The sequence below is a fragment of the Schistocerca serialis genome, chromosome 7 (genome assembly GCF_023864345.2).
Source record: "Schistocerca serialis cubense isolate TAMUIC-IGC-003099 chromosome 7, iqSchSeri2.2, whole genome shotgun sequence".
NCBI classification, from domain to species: Eukaryota; Metazoa; Arthropoda; class Insecta; order Orthoptera; family Acrididae; genus Schistocerca; species Schistocerca serialis.
In genome coordinates this window covers 523138764-523159219 of record NC_064644.1, presented here as the reverse complement: position 1 = coordinate 523159219, position 20456 = coordinate 523138764, and the positions used below count along the sequence as shown (strand labels likewise).

General features: G+C 43.3%; 1 protein-coding gene across 1 annotated transcript in view; it reads left to right on the top strand.

Moving 5' to 3' along the window:
• LOC126413201 (adipokinetic hormone/corazonin-related peptide receptor variant I-like) overlaps window positions 1–20456 on the top strand; it is a 188541-nt gene that overhangs the window by 144461 nt on the left and 23624 nt on the right. The gene's annotated exons all lie outside the window — the stretch shown is intronic.

Below are 20456 nucleotides of genomic sequence, written 5' to 3'. Positions count from 1 at the left end.
GAGCGTCTCTTTTTACAAGAAGATGCATATAATGCAGATGCAGATGTATGGTCTAGCGATCTCATATAAGAGCCAATAATTTGACACGATTGAGGTAGAAGAAAGAAAATGACTGATCAGAGCTCAGTCAAATAGATCTATATGTAATATCTTTTCCCCTCAAAACAAATTTTACGCTTTACCAGTCAGTATGACTTTTTTAAAAAATCTATGACTTCCAATTTCCATCAGCTCATGCAGTTTTACAGTTTAATATATAATTATACGGTTTTACAGACATTCAGTGTACAAAAATTATACAGAATATTTACAATATAATTTAATGATGCACAGAAAAAATTAATAAACAATAAGTCTCGCATGTCTGAAATGTTTCAGAGATTTAAGCGCTTATATATCGCCAACAGGTTGGAATACAATCAAACCACTGTGTTATCTAGTTGATGTTGACACAGCTTGGATTCTGTAACACATGTCCTTGAATATTTACCGTTTGAATGTGAAACATAACATAAATAAACTAAGTATAAACCCAATTTTGTAAGGCCATCAGCAGGAAAAGAATTTCACCTAAACACATCGCGTGCACTACTCACATTCACATACATATGTGTGTGTGTACGCAAATGTCCAGAGTGTGTACCGGTTAAACTGCACACTATGGGCTTGAGTTTGTTGTAGTTATTTTCCTGCTACTGTACTTACAAAATCAGGATCATTTCTAGATAATTTATTTACTATTTCTGGTTACGTCTCACAGACAGACTGTGAAACTCTCTCTATACTGACATAAGAACGTAGGGTTCCGCGGCCGGTGTAATAGTGATTAAAATTCTTCTGGGTATTATGCCGCGTCATTGCTAAAAAATAACATGAATAATAAACTAAAACCGACGTAAAGGACTCGAGAATTCGACATAAAAGTTTTCTGGGTATAGTACCCCGTCATAATGTAAAAACTACTGCTGCTGCAGAAAAAAAAAAAAAAACCAACGTTTTGGCCACGATTGCAGCGACCTTCTTCTGGGTCTGATCCTGACACAGCCAAGAGAATAATCACCAAGATTCCTGTTCCTCCTAGAATCTACGGAGTACCTAAGCTCCATAAGGAGGGTTATCCGCTGAGGCCCATACTGAACGGAATAGATTCACCTACGTATTATGTTGCGAAACATCTGGCACCTAAGTTACGTCGTCTTGTGCGACAAACAGACTCCTACGTAAAAGACTCTTCCCACTTCATACAGCGAATAAAGCCATCAGTCATTATGGTCAGTTTTGACATCAAGTCTCTCTACACTAACGAACTTATTGAGGAGACTGTGCTCATTCTAAAGGATCAGACCCCACCAGATATCTACGATCTGGTGCGCTTATGGCTGTCATCTACGTACTTCACCTGGCGGGGAAAATATTACAAACAGTTAGATGGAGTGGCAATGGGTTCCCCACTCTCCACTGTAGCTGCGGACATCTTCATGGAAGCCTATGAGCAAACGGCCCTAGCTTCTGCTCCATTACGTCCCAGTTGTTGGCTACGATATGTGGACGACGAATTCGTTATCTGGCCCCACGGTGAAGCGGAATCGGAAACTTCCTCTAGCACTTAAATAGCCTGCACAAAAATATAAAGTTCACACATGAGACTGAAAACAATGGTACCTTGCCATTTCTGGATGTGGAAGTATACTGGGACACAAAGTGTACCGGAAAACAACCCACACTAATCGGTACCTGCACGTGGAGAGCCCCCACCACCCAGCTCAAAATTATTCTGTACTGCATACGTCAACTGCCCGAGCCCACCGAATAAGCGATGAAAATAACATCAAAGAAGAATTAAAGGAGCTACGTTTCGTGCCAACGGCTATGATGACAACATCATAAGAAAGGTAGCTAAAACCAAAGGGAGCAGAACACGAGAAGAAGGCAAAGCAGAGAAGCTTCCACTGGTACACTTACCATATGTAAAAGGTGTCACAAAACGGCTAGGCAACGTCCTACGCCGACGAGGTTTCAAACCGATTTTTCGAAGCAGTCACAGGATCCACGAAATGATAGGTTCCACCAAGGATGCAGTCAACAATCTTAACACTGCAGGTGTTTATGAACTACGGTGTGAGTGCGCAGCTGTCTACATACGAGAAACGGAGACCTGTCAGCTTACGAGTGGCAGAACACGAACGCTATGTACGGTTACAACAACATAATAAATCGGCGATAGCAGAACACCACCGTGACTGTGGACAACCTATCAGGTTCCAGGAAGCCCGAGTACTGGCGAAAGAATCGTCGATGCGAGAACGTAAAATACGGGAGGCGATCGAAATTTTTAAGCAGCCTGACAGCATCAACAGAGAAGAGGGCCACAAACTCCCGGCGTCCTGGCTGCCGGCCATCCCAGTCCAACGGGCCGCGGGGCAGAAGCTACACGGGACACGGACGTATCTGCACAAATAGCTGTAGACCAACTGTCAGTCCACTTCCGCGCACACCAGGAGGAAAACTTGCCGACCAGAAGCCGAACGCTGATTGGCGGACAGCTAACAATCGTTGACTGCATGGACATCCACGAATAGCCTCTTTCTTTCCATCTTCCCTTACGTCATGACTAGCCAATCATATTAGAGGGCCAATCAAAGTTTTACGGCATTGACGTCAGACATCGATAGTCTGTAATAAATAGAAGCACCTATCCCCATGCAAAACCAGTTGTGCCCTGAGGAAGGCCCTTGCAATTCGGCCGAAACGTCGGTTTTAGTTCATTATTGTCGTTATTTTTTTAGCAGTGACGAAGCATAATACACAGAAGAATTTTAATCACTATCTCTATACTGGTTGATTCAGCTGCTCCTACCGCTGTTATTTTGTGCAACCCGCAATGTTATATGTGGCCTTCAGAAACCGCCTGGTGGATTTTCATATGCACTCGCTCCCTACATCCGAAGTATTAGTCCTTTAGAAAAAAGTGAGCAGGATATTCTGTAGGAAATTTAATGTAGTTAAATTTTTTACTAGGGTGTGTTTTCGCTGAAGACTATAGTTTTCAAGTTATTTAAGAAGAATATACAAAAGTAACCATCAATTTCCCTCTCCCCCCCCCCTCCGCACCCCCGCACTCCCACCTGTAAGTATTTCAAGTGCGATGTTCGTGGTACTCACTCCTACCACCCACCGTACAAAAAGTTCCGACTACATGATTTCCGACACGATGCCTTTTCTGGTCTTCACTGACCGGCGTCATTACGCCACCGGGTCAGTCGAGCACCTACAAACTGTAAAATTGACGTTTCTGTAAATTTTACCTAACTGTTTTGTCAATTTTAACAGCATAAATTAAACAATTATATCGCTGTATTCGTTAGAACTTCTGACTACTAAACTATTGTGCCTGTAAAGGTTCAGTTTGAACTGAATTGTCAACATAATTAGTTTTAGTGTAACGTTTAAAAAAATCGTTTTCCTCTTATTACCATCACAAGCAAGTTCAAATTAACAATGTTAACAGAATAGCCGATAACACGATAAGAATAGGCCAAATGTGGATATAACTTGTGGAGGGGAAAAACTACAAGTGGTAGAGAACTTCAAGTACCTGGGAAGCATGATTGAAAGTAAGGGGGGAAACGCAATGGAAATAAATGAAAGGTGCAGAAAAGAAGGGCAGTTCTACAAATGCATTAGAGGGCTTATTTGGAGCAAGGAGGTGCCACAGAAATCCGAGGGAATTATATACCGAACCTACTTTGTCCCCATATTGGCATACGGAAGTGAGACATGGGTAATGCACAAAAGCGACAAAAGTAGAATACAGGCTAGTGAAATGAAGTTCCAGAGGAGCAGGTTGAGTGTAACAAGACGAGACAAATTGCGAAATGTGTATGTGAGGGAAAGACTAAAGGAGGAACCAGTACAGGACAGGATAGAAAAATCAAGACTGCAGTGGTATGAACACATGAAGAGAATGGATGAGGGAAGAATTCCAAAGAGGATGTTTGATCTGCAACTGGAGGGGAAGAAGCCCAGAGGAAGACCAAGAGATAGATGGGTGAAGGGAGTGAAGGAATGTGTGACGAGAAGAGGAGAGAACTGGACGAAGGTGGAAGAGGGGGAATGGCGGAAAGACAGAACACGATGGAGAGGCTTGTGTTCCCGACAGACCCAGCCAGTGGCTGGAAACTGTCCAAGATGATGATGATGAACAGAATAGCCGACTATACTGGTGGCGTAATAGCCCAATCAACAAAAACCAAAACAGGTCACATATCGGGAATATTTCGTGTAATCTGAAATTTTTCTACATTGGTAGGAAAGCACTGTGATCTACAAGTAAGCTTGCGGGAAACCACAACTCTCCAGCCGCAAGATGGAATTACCGCACGTTAACAACGTAACCATAGACACCGATCCATGTCCTTAACTTCCACTCTTCCACATTGATACCCCGATCGGAGCTTGCTCGTGTCGACCACCTCCAATTAGCTTAAACATAAACACATTAGCGGCAGACAACATTCTGACGCAACAGATACACACGGATATTAACCCAGCCAGTTATCAATAAACCTTTAATTCTACGCAGCACCAATGAACCATAAGTAGACTTAACATACGTGACAGTGGCTCTTAAGATTTCATTAGACAAGCTCTAATACAAAAATAACATAATAAAATAGAAAAGGAATTAGGGAAAACATTTCGGCTCGCTTCTGTACGCCAGGCACAAACTTACGCACTACTTGGTATGCATTAAACACGGCTTCACGTCTATTGGTTGTGCATCACTAGTACTACCTTAAATGCCGTCAACACATCAGGCAGCAAGATCAAAGGTCACTGAAACAGCCAAGATAGTTACCAGTGCACAGGGGTATTCAGTTATCATAAACAGAACCCACCGATGAACACTTCGACGACTCCAGTTCACCGACTCTGAATCACATGCAAGAGACACGAAGGAAATCTGTCCTTCACATATCCAGGAAGCCCAGTCACCGCCGGCAGTGGATCTGCATTACAACGGCTAAACAGGCCGCAGCAGCAGCCCACGCTCCTTCGTCGAACCGACTCTGCCACTCACCACACTGCATATAGGCGCAACGCCACACGTGACTGTCGCTGACACAGCTGATACCCGAACTGAAGACCCAGAGAGCGCACGCCCCGCAGTTAAACAGCCATCCGCCAAAGATACGAAGCCAAGCAGGCATCGAAAATCGACTAAGACGATCGTGATGAGAATCGATGGAGACTGGCGCCAGCGGCGCACCAGCTCAGTATCTACCTGCTTCTACCAAACATGGCAGCTCTTTGTACTACCGCGACTGCTACGGTCGCAGGTTCGAATCCTGCCTCGGTCATGGATGTGTGTGATGTCCTTAGGTTAGTTAGGTTTAAGTAGTTCTGAGTTCTAGGGGACTGATGACCACAGCTGTTAAGTCCCATAGTGCGCAGAGCCATTTGAACCATTTTTTCTTTGTACTACACGCATTTCCCACCCTGCATACCCACAAATCACCTACTTAATTTGGCATGTCTGATTTCAATTACTCTTCACAGACATCGCTGTGCCGGAAGGAAATTCAATCGCCGTTACAACGATGGTTTCTTTGGTTTGCTCTCTGAGGAGGCCAAGTGCATACTACAGCACATAATGTATTAGTTCACTTTGTTAAAACATATATAAGAAGGATTACTTAAGTTTGTACAATCCATTTCCACAGCAATATCATGAGTATTGACAACTGTCTACGACCAGTAACGTATCATTTGATGGAGACAAAATGCAAGTTTTTCGCTCAGAGTACATTAAACAATAATTTTCACGTTGTGATCAGACTAATACATTGTTCAGACAGGTGGCCTACTGGAATAAGATGCTGTCGTCTTACTCGATGATCGCAGAATGAGCCAGAGCGGTACTGCTCTCGGCCGTAAGTCCGTAAGTAGATGAGCAGATGCGACGGCGTAGCGAAGCGTTTGTGAGCGTGGCTTTGTCATTATCGTCCACTGGGCACTGTGACTTGCAGCGACTACCGTTTCTTGTGGTTGTGTTGTGAGGTACCAACCTTGCTTTGCCACCTCATTCTTCGGACGATACCACAGGCACATAAAGGAAACTGCAATAACAAAATGTCTTTGCTTGTTTCCCTTCTTACTGCTGTGGCTTTAATGCCAATAGTGTAGCGAATTCAAAAAACCCACATCACAGCCTTTTGTTGACTAAGCCGTTTCACGATGTTGCTCTCCCTTTAAAAAAAAAAAAAAAAAAAAAAAAAAAAAAAGGTTCAAATGGCTCTGAGCACTATGGGACTTAACTTCTGAGGTCATCAGTCCCCTAGAACTTAGAACTACTTAAACCTAACTAACGTAATGACATCAAAGACATCCGTGCCCGAGGCAGGATTCGAACCTGCGACCGTAGCGGTCGCGTTGTTCCAGATGAAGCGCCTAGAACCGCTCGGCCACACCGGCCGGCAGTCCCCCTTCACGGTAGTGTCTAACACGGAACTCTGCGGCAGTCAGTAATCATCGACATGTAGTAACCTCGTCTTCTTAACCCCCGTAGTATTGTTGTAAGGTGCTGGTGCCTATTGATAAGTTCAGAAGTTTTTTTATTAAAATGTACTGGCAAACCATCGTGAGGAAATCACTTGTCTTAAAGAAAAAGCCGGCTTGGGCCAAATCACCACCATTTACCCAGATTAGGGGCAGGCCGGAGAGGCTGGAGAGTAGTCCCCTTCCCACAGAAATAGGAATAATCGGCGGTACCATTCACATTAGCCGATGGTTTGTTCAAATGGCTCTGAGCACAATGGGACTTAACTTCTGAGGTAATCAGTCCCCTAGAAGTTTGAACTGCTTAAACCTAACTAAGGACATCACACACATCCATGCCCGAGGCAGGATTCGAGCCTGCGACCGTAGCGTCGCGCGGTTCCAGACTGTAGTGCCTAGAACCACTCGGCCATTCCGGACGATTAGCCCATGGGCACGGCCCGAATAAGATTCGTTACAAGCTGTGGTTGCTTACCTATTTCATAACTGAAGATTTCTTGTAAGAGAATGTTATCCTCGACGCAAATGAAAGATGATAGAATTGTAGGCCAGACATAATTCCCGAATGTAGCGTGAAAATATTATGAGGGGAAAGTTGCATGGGTTCAGGGACCCGTTTACTTTGATTTCGGTACAGGGTGAACCCTAACCAGCCTGAAGAAGCTGTGCAACGAAATCAACCATAACTTTCTAGCTGATCCTACACTGGTAATCCAAAAACAAAGCAACAAACGGAACTTTTACACCGTAGAGTTTATTTTGCCACAAAACAGTGTAAATAGGTGATAATAAAGTAGAAACAATGGAAATAACACAGAACGTAAACTACTGAAACATGTATAACGATAGATAAAAACGTTCTTCATCTTTTAAAACTTAATGGATTTGCACACACATTCCGACAACTGATTATGTGCTCATGATGAGGTGTTAGCACCTCTGGCAGCAATATAGGTCTGACAACGACGGAGCATGCCGTGGGTGATGTCATCATTCTCATGTTGAGGCAATAACGCCCATTCTAGCTGCAGAGCTGCTCGCAAGTCTTGGAAAGTGGTTGGTGGATGATGACGTGATGCACCCTGTCTCCCTAGCGCATCTCAGACATGCTCTATGGGATTGAAATCGGGAGAGCGGGCAGGCCACGCCATGTACGCAGTATCATTCGTTTCCAGGGAAATATCAGCCACCCGTGCTCTACGAGATCGAGCATTACCGTCCATCAATACGAAATCTGGGCCCACAGAACCTCTCAACAACCGCACATTAGGTCCCAAGATCTCATCGTGATACCTGACAGCAGTTAAGCCTTGCCGATTCACCCTTACAGTTTCATGAAGAGGTGTTGGGGTGGTCAATCTAATCCCTGCCCATACAATGAAGGTTCCTCCTCTATATCGGTCTCTTTCCACAATGTTTGGATTCAGAAATCAGTGTTCCACGTTCCGTCCAGATGCAACGAGAATCATTATCCAAACCAAACCGGATCTCATCTGCGAAATAACATTGGCCCAGTTTTTCACCGTCCACGATCACTTGGCATGTTGACGACTCCACTCTAGACGTTCCTTCCGTGAAGACGCATTGTCTCGATACAACACGTCCAGCAGCTGCTGCGAGCTCAGACGCCAGTTGCCGTGCAATACTAAGGCTGTACCGTCGTGCCCTTACGGCCAAATATCGGTGCTCTCATTTTGGTATTACACGTGGTCGGCGCTGCCCTGGTCTTCAGGATATTATTTCGGTTTCTAAAAACTATCTCCACATCCCAGAAACACCAGAACGATTCACATTAGGCCTTTGGGTCACATCAGTTTGCGACTGTCCTGCTTCCATTCTTCTTATGGCCTTCCACCGCAGAGAGTCTGGTAGGTGTCTTCTCTGTGCCTACTCCACCGTCTGTGACTGTGTACGCAACGATTGTGGACGTGGTACTACCCAGCAAACATTACCCTGTTTGATAGGTGTCATCGTTGACGTGGTTGTCCATTGACCGGAATGCCATCTTCCCTACAGAACACGATTGTCGGACATCTGTTGATATTTTGTTTGATTATGCCGTGAATTAGATGCAACACTGGGAAATAGTGGTTTGTTTGGACATCAGTGTATACAGGTTAATCTAAACATTCATTATTGGTGGGAGGGGGATTTGAACCAAGAACCTCTTCAATGTGAACCACTGCGTTTGGCAGGAAATCCATGTCGCTGGCTAGGATCTTATTCTTGGTGGAACTGTCTGCTCTTAAGTATCCCGTCTTGATGGCGCTGGTCGTCGTCAGTGAGCTGCACACACGCCTTCAAAGCCGCCACTCCCTGATGGCAGCTAAGGGGGTCTGGGCGCCCTACTACACGCACGTGTCTCTGCCACACCGCACCCGCAGTCTCTCCCGGCCTTGTACGTGGAGCGCGTGCCGCCAGCCGCGGGTGCCCCCTGAGCTATGCAAGCAGGAGGGCTTAAGCGAAACGGTCTTGCAGTCCACAGAACAAGCCCTCACACGTAAGCCGGCAGCACTGGCGCTGCCTAATGGTCTCTGGTGTCTACCCCCTGCATCCACGTGTCCGCTTGCTACGCCAATTTTCTACACATCAATACGAATATAAAATTCAAATCTGTTATCGGAAGATTCAGGATGATGCATTCGCAGAACTGGAACGATGTTTGTAGTAGACAGGTACCTGATTCGCTGCTCTGGTACATCTAATTGAACTGCCATGGATTGATCTGAATACTAGCAGTGTGTTCCACTATCTCTTCTACACGTTTTACGATCCTGACACATTTTTGTATTAAAAATGTCGTTGAGACTTCTCTGTTTCACAAAACCATTACGAAAAGCATTTCTTGTATAGCACACTCCTTTTTTTAATACTTAGTGATAATTTATTCTGGCAGACTTAGGGCCACCACGCCGCCTCTTACATCTAATCAGGCATTGTGTTGTTTATTTTACGTTACAGGCCTTACGACTAGCAAGTTATATGCTACATCTAGGATTCGAACCTGCGACCGTAGGAGCAGAGCGGTTCCTGACTAGAGCGCCTAGAACCGCTCGGCCACAGCGGAAGGCGGCTGTTTATTTAAAATATAAGCAAACACACAATGGAACCAGTTTGCAAACACTGCATATGCTAAGCTGAAATGCACTGCTCTACAGGAAAGTACACAACAAAGACGCACAATACTGCAAGCGAACAACATCAGTTACAAAGTATTGCTTCTTTCCAATTCACAGAAAGATTATATAGTCAAATAGGTAAACATAAAACATTCTCAATATTTCCACACCTTTGGTTCAGGAACAATGCACATCGGAACTGCCACCCCTTGAAGGAAATAGACCTGGGAAATGTACTTTAAATAAAAAGCTTTGGAGCTAGTGGATTGTTATATTTATCAGTAGTCATTGTAAGAAAGGAAGACAGTCTCGTTTCGTTGACAGAGAATAACACAACAAATACAGATCACAGACAGGCCCAGAAATCAGCGCTACAGTCTGGAACCGCGCGACCGCTACGGTCGCAGGTTCGAATCCTGCCTCGGGCATGGATGTGTCTGATGTCCTTAGGTTAGTTAGGTTTAAGTAGTTCTAAGTTCTAAAGTTCTAGGGGACTGATGACCTCAGTAGTTAAGTCCCATAGTGCTCAGGGCCTTTTTTTTTTTTTTTTTTTTTTTTTTTTTTTTTTAACAGAAATCAGCATGAGGAAGGCGTGGAATGGGAGGAGGTTGATGAACGCGATAAGGCACACGTAATGAAGACAGGATAAAATAAAGTGACGTAACTGATTGAGAAATGAAAAGAGAAAAAATGTGTAACTGCCGGACGATGTGAGCAGACACTGTAAGTTATTTATTGAGGGGAAAACTACTGAGGTTCACATACCGAAGTGGTACAGCTTTGTTTGTGCTCAGACCTCATGGTAGCTTGTTGCGTAGGCGGAGAGCAGTACCAGCGGAGCAGTTGTACGTTTCTGCTTAACACTAGACAAGCGAGACCTTGTGTAGCGATTATCTCGAGACGAGTGGTACTTAACTCTGATGTGAGGTGGGTTTTCCACGATGCTACAGGCGAATTCCTGCGGAAGCAACATAATTGTTCTCACCAGATACGCACACCGGCAAGCGAGGAAGCAGCCGAGTTCATCAACTGCCCCCTGCCCCGCTTCTAGGGGAGGTGTTATGTATCGGCTTAAGGGTGCTACCGAGATAGGATGCTACCGTAGATGCACAACCAGTCGCTTGGTGCCTCTCAGTTCCTACCAGCAGACTCCAGATAGCTGTCACACAATGTACCATTTTCTGCTTTCGCACCATGTCTAATTGATCGTCGTACCTATTCGATGACAGTGTGGACAGTGATGCCAATGATGGGCGTGGCGGGCGTGGAAATGCTACAACCGACAGGTACAAAACAGATGCCGCCGCGGACACTATGTCAATTACGATACAGCCGTTGGACAGTTTCGGTCAGCGCCTGCAGTTAGCACAGTATAGTTCTCCATAGACTATCTCAATAGCGACGCCAACGCGACTCCGCGATCTTACGCAGCAATCTGACGACGTCACGAACCGTCCGTTGCATGGATACACATAAACAGTTCGGCTTGCTGAGTATTTTTGAGTTTGTAATTACTGTCTGAGTCGTTAAAATCTCTGATGACATCTCCAGCAATGGTAGACGAAACGTTAGGAAGAGAATTATGCTTTGGACCATAGCCCACTGCCCATAACAGAAATAGCGGCAGTACCAAAAATAGTGGTTTCAATGGAGGGTAGAGAGGCGCGAAATGCTATTTCTCTAAATGACAGCAGGACATTATACTGTGTCGTTTTAAAACTTACTGGTGCCCATAACTCAAACGGTCCCATAAAGGATATGAATGGAAAACTTCTGATAACTAAAGTTGAGCAAGTTACTAAGTGGGTTGGTTACTTCAAAGAAAGCCTAAATCAACCCAACCAATATAATGTCCACCCTCGAAAATGTGCCAAAAATGCCAGGATTAATTTTAAATGTAGGTGATATCACAAGAGCAGTGGTGTGTGCAAGAATCACAACACCAAAACACTTAAAGCAGTCGGTCTGGATGAATTCTCATAAGAAAATTCTGAAATGTGGTGGTCCGAACTTAATTCACCATAAGACTAAACCGTGCTGGTCGGATTCCCAAAAAGGCAAACCCCATAAGGCAGGAGGGGCTCTGTTATCAAACTACGAAAGAAAGTAAATCCAACCGAGTGTACAAACTGGGTAGGTGGAGCTATCACGCTTCTCTGGGTCCAAGGCAACTGCTGCAAGGATACAACAAACAGCAGACTGTCGCATACGAGAAGAATAGACTGGCTTTCGCTGCAGAAGATCCTGCTCTGAACGAATATTTGTTCTGCGAAACGTAATAGAACAGTGCGTGGAACTGTGTTGCCCAGTGCACCTAGACTTCATTCACGTTAAAAAAAGCATTTAACATTATACACGGAGAATCAGTATTGAATACTGTAAGCCTGTATGAAATTCTTAAACGTGGCACTTATGTTTACAGAAATCTTTATGTAGATTAGAGTTTCTATGTAAGAACAGAACAGGGGAACACCCCGTTCTTTCGTATTTTGACACGCATTATGCAAGGATGCAGATTAATTGTAGACCTCATAATGGGAAAAACTATGGACAGCTCCAACACGGGCTTACGTTTGAACGAGGAAACTGGGCTATCGGATCTGGAGTTTAATGATGACGTCATTTTTCTGGCAGGATCCCCACAAAGTTTACAACTAATGATTATCAAGCTGGATCGAAGAGCTTTTTTCTTGTAGGGCGAAAAGTAAATAGTGATAAACCAAACGCAGTATGCATAAAAGTGGAAATGTATCCACTCAAATTACTGTTCAACAGAAGGTACTACGAGATGTTAGCCAATTTCCAAATTAATAGCGTGAACGTAGATCCAGACATCAGCAGCAGAATTGGGAAACCTTCTGCAGTCTGCAAAAAATGCGATTCCTGTGGCAGTCACACTCTATTAGCATGTAAGCAAATTCTGAAAATGATCTGCTGATACGACACTTCAACGAATTGATAATACAGATTTAAAAGTTATATGTTATTAGTGACGTTACAATGCTATTGTATACTTACCTTTGATCGTAAAACGTTACAACTATTTGAATTTAACATTGAATATTTTTATGTTTGTGATAGAATAGGGGCAGTCATTGTCTATCAGTGAAAGGTATAGTAGATCAATGTCTCAACAATGATTAAGGTAGACATGAACTTTAAAATAACAGTTAACAGTGGACTGAAATTAACTGTTACACTTACCAGAGATATTTGCATGCTTCGACACAACAGCCATAGATTGTCTCTGCTTGACACAACGATGCAATAAACTGCGCCTCTAGCAAGCTATACTCTATTCGACCATTTTGACTTTTCTTATTGTAAGGAAAGGGAAGTTGTGCTCACAACTTAACCGCAAGAAAGCGATGAAGTACCAACATAGAGGCAAATAAAATCTTCGGAAGCCAGTTCAGTTAGATCATAAAGGTCGTAGCAACTGCAACAGTAGAACGGCGATATTGATTTCATGCCGAACACAGCACACTCATTACACTACTACCCACATCAAAATATTCCTACCACCGTAGGAGACCTCATAATACCTGGAGACAAACTTTTGCAAAGGGTCTTCACTGCATGGACATGAACTGGGAGGAGGATGAAAACATGGCAGCTGATTAAGTTCGCTGGAGGGAACTTGTTGCCCGATAAACTATCTGCTAATGGCGAAAATAAATCTTACTACTTGTTTGCTCCTCATGCAGTAAAACTATAGTGTGAGGTATGAAGCTTCAATTCATTACTTGTTTATTACTAAATAGATTTGCAACACATTTTGCAAGCATGCAGACAGTATCCATTTACACCACTGAATGTATCTGCACCATTATAGTGTTCTACTTCTTATAGTGCGGGAGATATGGCGTCATAAAGCCTCCTTGAAATGGAGCACAGCTTAGTCAGGCTATAGTCATACAAATAATCAGAGCCGATAGCGATTTCAAACAAATTCTGAAGACAATTGTATACATGAGAGTTCGATTCTGTACAGAATCGAGGGTTCACTGGTAGAAAATATATGTCGTTATCACTTCTTCTCCGAAACGCAGCTGTGAATTGGTTAGGATTAACTGATAAGTGACTCTTCAGGGTGTGAAAATAGCAGCTTTAAACAGTTTCAATAAAACCTTCTGTTGTTTTAATATGTTGCATCACCTGCATTTTAATTTCATGCCTCATAATACTCATAAAGTGTGATTCTACTATGTGATGTGCCACACCTCCTTAAGCTCTAAACATATGTTCTCTCTTGACCTATGAATTCAAATTTTTAAGTTATACTGAAGTGTGACCGGTACGAATATCAAAGGATATTTGCACAAGTGGAATCTGTAACAAGTCAGTAACAAGATGAAGCAAAGTTAGGTAGAACTGTGATCTTGTGATATCCTACAGCAAATAAGAGCGACCTGTTACCTGTATGACGAGAACGTGATTACGACACAGCTTATTACAACTAATAGTGTATAAAACTAGCGAACACTTTAAGCACGTTACAGCGCTTCCAACAAGTACTTCGCGCCAGTTGAAAACCGGAAGCGGTGAACTGGTAACATGGTGAGTAATTGCAGCCGCAAACCATCACACCGACAGTATTGTAGTTGTACATTTTCACTTCCTGAAATAAAAATCTATTGATGATGAGAGAACTGTGCTGGTAGTGTTTCGTTTTAAAAATAATAAAAAAGCTGCCACAAAACCGGAACGAATTTACAAAATTCGTGACGCCTTTTATGTAAGAGACAAATAACTTTAGTCAGTTTGCGACATCTAGTTTTCAAATGTCCCGTCAACAGCGAGGTTGTCATAAATCAAGCGCTGATCCAGACTTTGACAAAAAAGAAGAAATGATTTGTTGCTGTTTCTATCAGCTGTGATCAACCACAATTAATTCGACTTTATTTGATGCCAGCAGCATTGACTGCTTTTCTCATGTTCGAGTACGGTCGTCCAATAAAACGACTCTGCAGTTTCATAAAAGGACTCCAAAGTAATTAAAAAATGCCTGGATTAAACAACACAAGACCCGATTTCTTTTTCTATAGGTTTTCTGCGGAGTTTCTCTGAATCAGTGATTGCAATCTGACCCTCTGTGTTCGGAAAAATCGAAATACGCATGGGGACCAGCGTAAAATAAACACACGCCGCTGTTTCAATTTCCTGTGCTGTATTCTGCGTTCGCTTCTCTATAGGGAGTCTCGGAAATAACTCAGTACAAAAGCTGCTTGTGGTGGCAGTTCCTGCGTCTGAAAGCAACACCTCGAACACTTGTCATTTTACAAAACTATACTTATAGCTTTTTAACATAAATTGGTATGAGATTTCTAGAATACAATAAATTTGTAGTATTCGTAGAGTCACAACACTCTCAACAGATGTTTCTCACATTACATTCTCTTATTCCTTACTGCTTTATTGCGTTAATCGCTCAGTAAGCACCATAGAAATTTCGTCATTTCCACCCAATTTTAGCGACAAATACGTAAAATACCGCAGTAAACTGTTGCTCCCTGTAGAAATAAAAAGAAAGAAAAATATTTAATAGTAACTCGAAATCATGATATTTACAACAAAAAATGGACGTAATAGTTAATTTAGTCAGAGATACGAACTGTTATCATATTGCGGCTGCACAACCTGTGCTTGGTTATGTAATCGAAAATCAAAAGTTTGGACAATTCATTAATTCTTGAAACTTAAATTTCGTCACCCCACTACTTGAACTGCTTATTACCTTAACAAAAATGTAGAGGAAAAATAGTTTCCATGTTTTACACAGGCGTTCCCGCAGTTAATTGCCCTGTAAAAGACAACTTGTAGCTCTTATTTCATCGTTATGCTTCGGCTGAATAAACAGATAAACTGTATTTTCTGAGCCGGCCGGAGTGGCCGAGCGGTTCTAAATGGCTCAAATGGCCCTGAGCCCTATACGACTTAAACTTCTGGGGTCATCAGTCATCTAGAACTTAGAACTAATTAAACTGAACTAACCTAAGGACATCACACACATCCATCCCCGAAGCAGGATTCGATGGTGGTGATTAGTGTTTAACGTCCCGTCGACAACGAGGTCATTAGAGACGGAGCGCAAGCTCGGGTTAGGGAAGGATAGGGAAGGAAATCGGCCGTGCCCTTTCAAAGGAACCATCCCGGCATTTGCCTGAAACGATTTTAGGAAAATCACGGAAAACCTAAATCAGGATGGCCGGAGACGGGATTGAACCGTCGTCCTCCCGAATGCGAGTCCAGTGTGCTAACCACTGCGCCACCTCGCTCGGTGCAGGATTCGAGCCTGCGACCGTAGCGGTCGCCCGGGTCCAGACTGTAGCTCCTAGAACCGCAGGGCCATAGTGCTCAGAACCATTTGAAACATTTTTTTGTATTTTCTGAAACTATTGCGTGTCAACATAAGGTTACTAAAACCCGTTAAAGGTGTGTATTGTCATCGAACAATACTTAAAATATACATTTCAATAAGCTAATAAACATTAGGAGACTAGTCGAAGCTACAAATAGGAATCAGTATATTGCAGGCAGTAAATTTATATTCTCGATTGAGATGTATTCAACACAGTTTTGTTTTCAGCAGAAACAACTTAGTTTCTTACAAAATACTGTTACATAGCATATATATTTCGACAAAAATCAAGGTACACTAATGGCTGGCTATACACGGTATTAACTAGCGCACAAGACCCATCCAATAATTCGTCTTATGACCAACTTATTGGTCTGTAGCAGCTGGGTTTGGTGATCGCAATGATGGGTGGTGAGGATGGCTGTGAGGGTAGCTGCGTTATGATACTATGGCTGCAGTGGTTGACAGTGGCTGTCAGGTCGTTGTCTAACAATCCAACACGAAAACAATATTGTCAAGTAAGAACTTCACTGCATGACAGACTACGCAGTGAAGATGGTACTGGAAGGCGGTCAGCGCCCTCCATGGTGCAGACTGGACACGGCGGCTAGAAGCGTACTGATGTCATCAGTGGCCCCCCATATGGACAGCGCCTGATGCCCTATCACAGACGGTGGCGTAGGCATGCTGTCATCAGCGTGGCGGCCGCAGTGCTGGTGTAGGTCTGGGGCAACGTGCCTGAGGGAGTTGGCTCATGCCAGCTGATCAGCAAGAAGTGCACCGGCACAGGTGAAACAGCTTGTGCGATGGGGGCTCAAGGAGGTGACGTGCGGCAGCATAGGTTGATGGCAACACCGTCATTGTGTGCGAGCCCTGGCCGACGAAATACGAAAATGTTTGCATACTCAGATGGCCACATCATATAAGCTAGATGACCCAAGCTCGAACCACAGTCCATCAGGGTAGGTGGCTAACAGCAAATGACAGTCACTCAGCAGGTGGCTCGTCGGTGGAAAGGTATCAAGCCAGCAGCATTCACACTTAGCACAGGCACTGGCCTGCAGCTATTTGAAGAGAAAGCCGCGTGTTGGCTCGAGGACTAACGTGGACCTCCATCACGGCTTGCGGCTGGCGATGAATGATAATGCGTGTCTATGTTTGGCAGTATATATGAGAGCCTGGTCGGCTACTGTACTTAAACAGCAGCGTTTCTGGTCGCTAAGCATCGCCAAGTTCAAGTAGTTGGCATTACCATTGAGCAACCATGATATCGTATGCCCTATTTCCCCTTAATAGCTGCAATTCCAGTGAATCGAGCTGAAGTCCGGTACCACATGGCGTGAAATATATATATATATGTATTTCGGTTGTTCCAATTTGATACATGTACCTTTTTGAACTCATCATTTCTGAGAACTCATGCTGTTACAGCGTGATTACCTGTAAATACCACATTAATGCAATAAATGCTCAAAATGATGTCCGTCAACCTCAATGCATTTGGCTATACGTGTAACGACATTACTCTCAACAGCGAGTAGTTCGCTTACGCATGTTGTCAGGCGTTGTCGGTGGATCACTATAGCGACTATCCTTTAACGTTCCCCACATAAAGAAATCCGGGGACGCCAGATCCGGTGAACGTGCGGGCCATGGTATGGTGCTTCGACGACCAATCCACCTGTCATGAAATATGCTATTCATTACCGCCTCAACCGCACGCGAGCTATGTGCCGGACTTCCATAATGTTGGAAGTACGTCGCCATTCTGTCATGCAGTGAAACATCTTGTAGTAACATCGGTAGAACATTACGCAGGAAACCAGCATACATTGCACCATTTAGATTGCCATCGATAAAATGGGGGCCAATTATCATTCCTCCCATAATGCCGCACCATACATTAACCCGCCAAGATCGCTGTTGTTCCACTTGTCGCAGCCTTCGTGGAATTTCCGTTGCCCAATAGTGAATATTAGGCTGGTTTATGTTACCGCTATTGTTGAATGACGCTTCGTCACTAAATAGAACGCGTGCAAAAAATCCGTCATCGTCCCGGAATTTCTCTTGTGCCCAATTGCAGGATTGTACACGAGGTTCAAAGTCGTCGCCATGCAATTCCTGGTGCATAGAAATATGGTACGGGTGCAATCGATGTTGATGTAGCAGTCTCAACACCGACGTTTTTGAGATTCCCGATTCTCGAGCAATTTGTCTGCTACTGATGTGCGGATTAGCCGCGACAACAGTTAAAACACCTGCTTGGGCATCATCATTTGTTGCAGGTCGTGGTCGACGTTTCACATGTGGCTGAACACTTCCTGTTGCCTTAAACAACGTGACGATCCGGCGAACGGTCCGGTCACTTGGATGATGTCGTCCAGGATACCGAGCAGCATACATAGCATTTTGATCACAATAGCCATACATCAACACGATATCGACCTTTTACACAATTGGTAAACGGTCCATTTTGACACGGGTAATGTATCACGAAGCAAATACCGTCCGCACTGGCGGAATGTTACGTAATACCACGTACTTATACGTTTGTGACTATTACATCGCCATCTATCACAAAGCAAAAAAAGTGGTCCAACTAAAACATTCATATTTCTTTACGTACTACACGAATATGCAATAAGAAATGGGGTTCGTATTTAAAAAACACAGTTGATATCCGTTTGACCTTTGTCAGCGCCATCTAGCGGATCAACCATAGCGCCATCTGATTTCCGCCTTCAAGCTAGACGAGTTTCGTTCTTTGTAGTTTTTACGTTTGATTCTTATTTCGTGTGATATTTTGACCAGTCACTGTCAATGGACCACCCTGTATATGACAACCTGGTCGGATGCTGTACTTAAACAGCAGCGTTTCTGCTCGCTAAGAATCACCGAGTTCGAGAAGTTGGCATTGCCATTGAGCAACCATGATATCGTATCCCCTCTTTTCGCTCATTGCCAGCAATTCCAGTGAACGCCACATGGCGCTTTATATATTCAGATGCCAGCGTCCGAAACACGTTATTGCACCAGTGCACCTAGTTACCTTGATGTCATGCAACACCTTTCCTACGACACCTTTTAGGTGAATCAGTCCAGGCGCTATTTGCTTAGCAAGCCGGAATCGTGAAACAAACAGATGAAACTGGGAAATCCTGCCCATTGAACTATCAGCCAACGATAACTAGGGAAAAATCTTGCCAATACGTCATGTTTCGACATATATTACCAATATATTTCGAGTAACCTTGTTCTAATCCACTGTGAACCAAAATATCCATTGGTTGATAATTAAATTAACTTTTACCTACTAATATTACGCCAGTCTACTGGCAACTGATACTCTGGGAGCTCAAGTAATTGTGAGGTTTTCTAGCTAAATTAAATATGGTTTACACAACGTGTGGTTAGAACCACAACAGTACGAGCATTTGAATCACATATTGTCATCATTTTTCTGTGTCAGCTTCTGAACTGTGATCAATTTTCAAAGAATATTCTTAAGAATTTATTTTATTTACTAGCGAATCATCAAGAACATTAACACATTTACTCACACTATGTAAGCGTGGAAGTAGTTGCCAGGGAGTAACTGATGAAATCATAACCAAATTCCTTTCAACAAATCGGAATTTTATTCACTTTAATAGTGCCCAAAAGCATATTTTTAAAAGAAACAGATTTAAAATTATAATCAGAAAGCACCCTCTAAATATCAAGTTACAATTTATTCAGAGGCAGAAAGAAACGAGTTTTGACTGTATGAGCTTTTGGGCAGAGAACCTTGCCGCTCCCTTTTGACACGGCCGTAGTTACGACCGCTCACAACAGCCTCTGAAAGAACACTGCTGCAACTCTGCAACACACCAGATTACTTTAAACTAAAAGTTTTAACAATTTACACAAGTACACAAAGTATGCACCCCCGTAGGAGGGATGGAAATGGTACAAAAATTAACACCGAAGGTGCAACATGATTTTAACTTCTAAGAAAAGTCTTACGATGAAAGGGTGGTAATTTTATATACTAAAATGATCATTTAAATAAAAGCCCATAAAATGCAATCTTATATAGAATTCTACAAGGTTGGCAAAACAAGTTAAGATGCTCTACAGTACACAGATACCGCCTCTCAAGATGATAGGCAAGATCAAAACTGTTGTGTCTAGGCAAGACAGCCTAGACACAAGGAGAGGAAGCCGAAAGGCACGCGCTTAAACTCACGCAGGCTGGCGTGAGGTCTGAAACAGGATACGTAATGAATGCTATAAAGAAAAGTACGTAGCTTCTGGAATACTTAACTTTAATCCACATTTGTAGAACATCGCTCTTGAGGATACATTAATGGAATCTCAATATCAATTGAATACGGCGCCTTGCTAGTTCGTAGCAAATGACGTAGCTGAAGGCTATG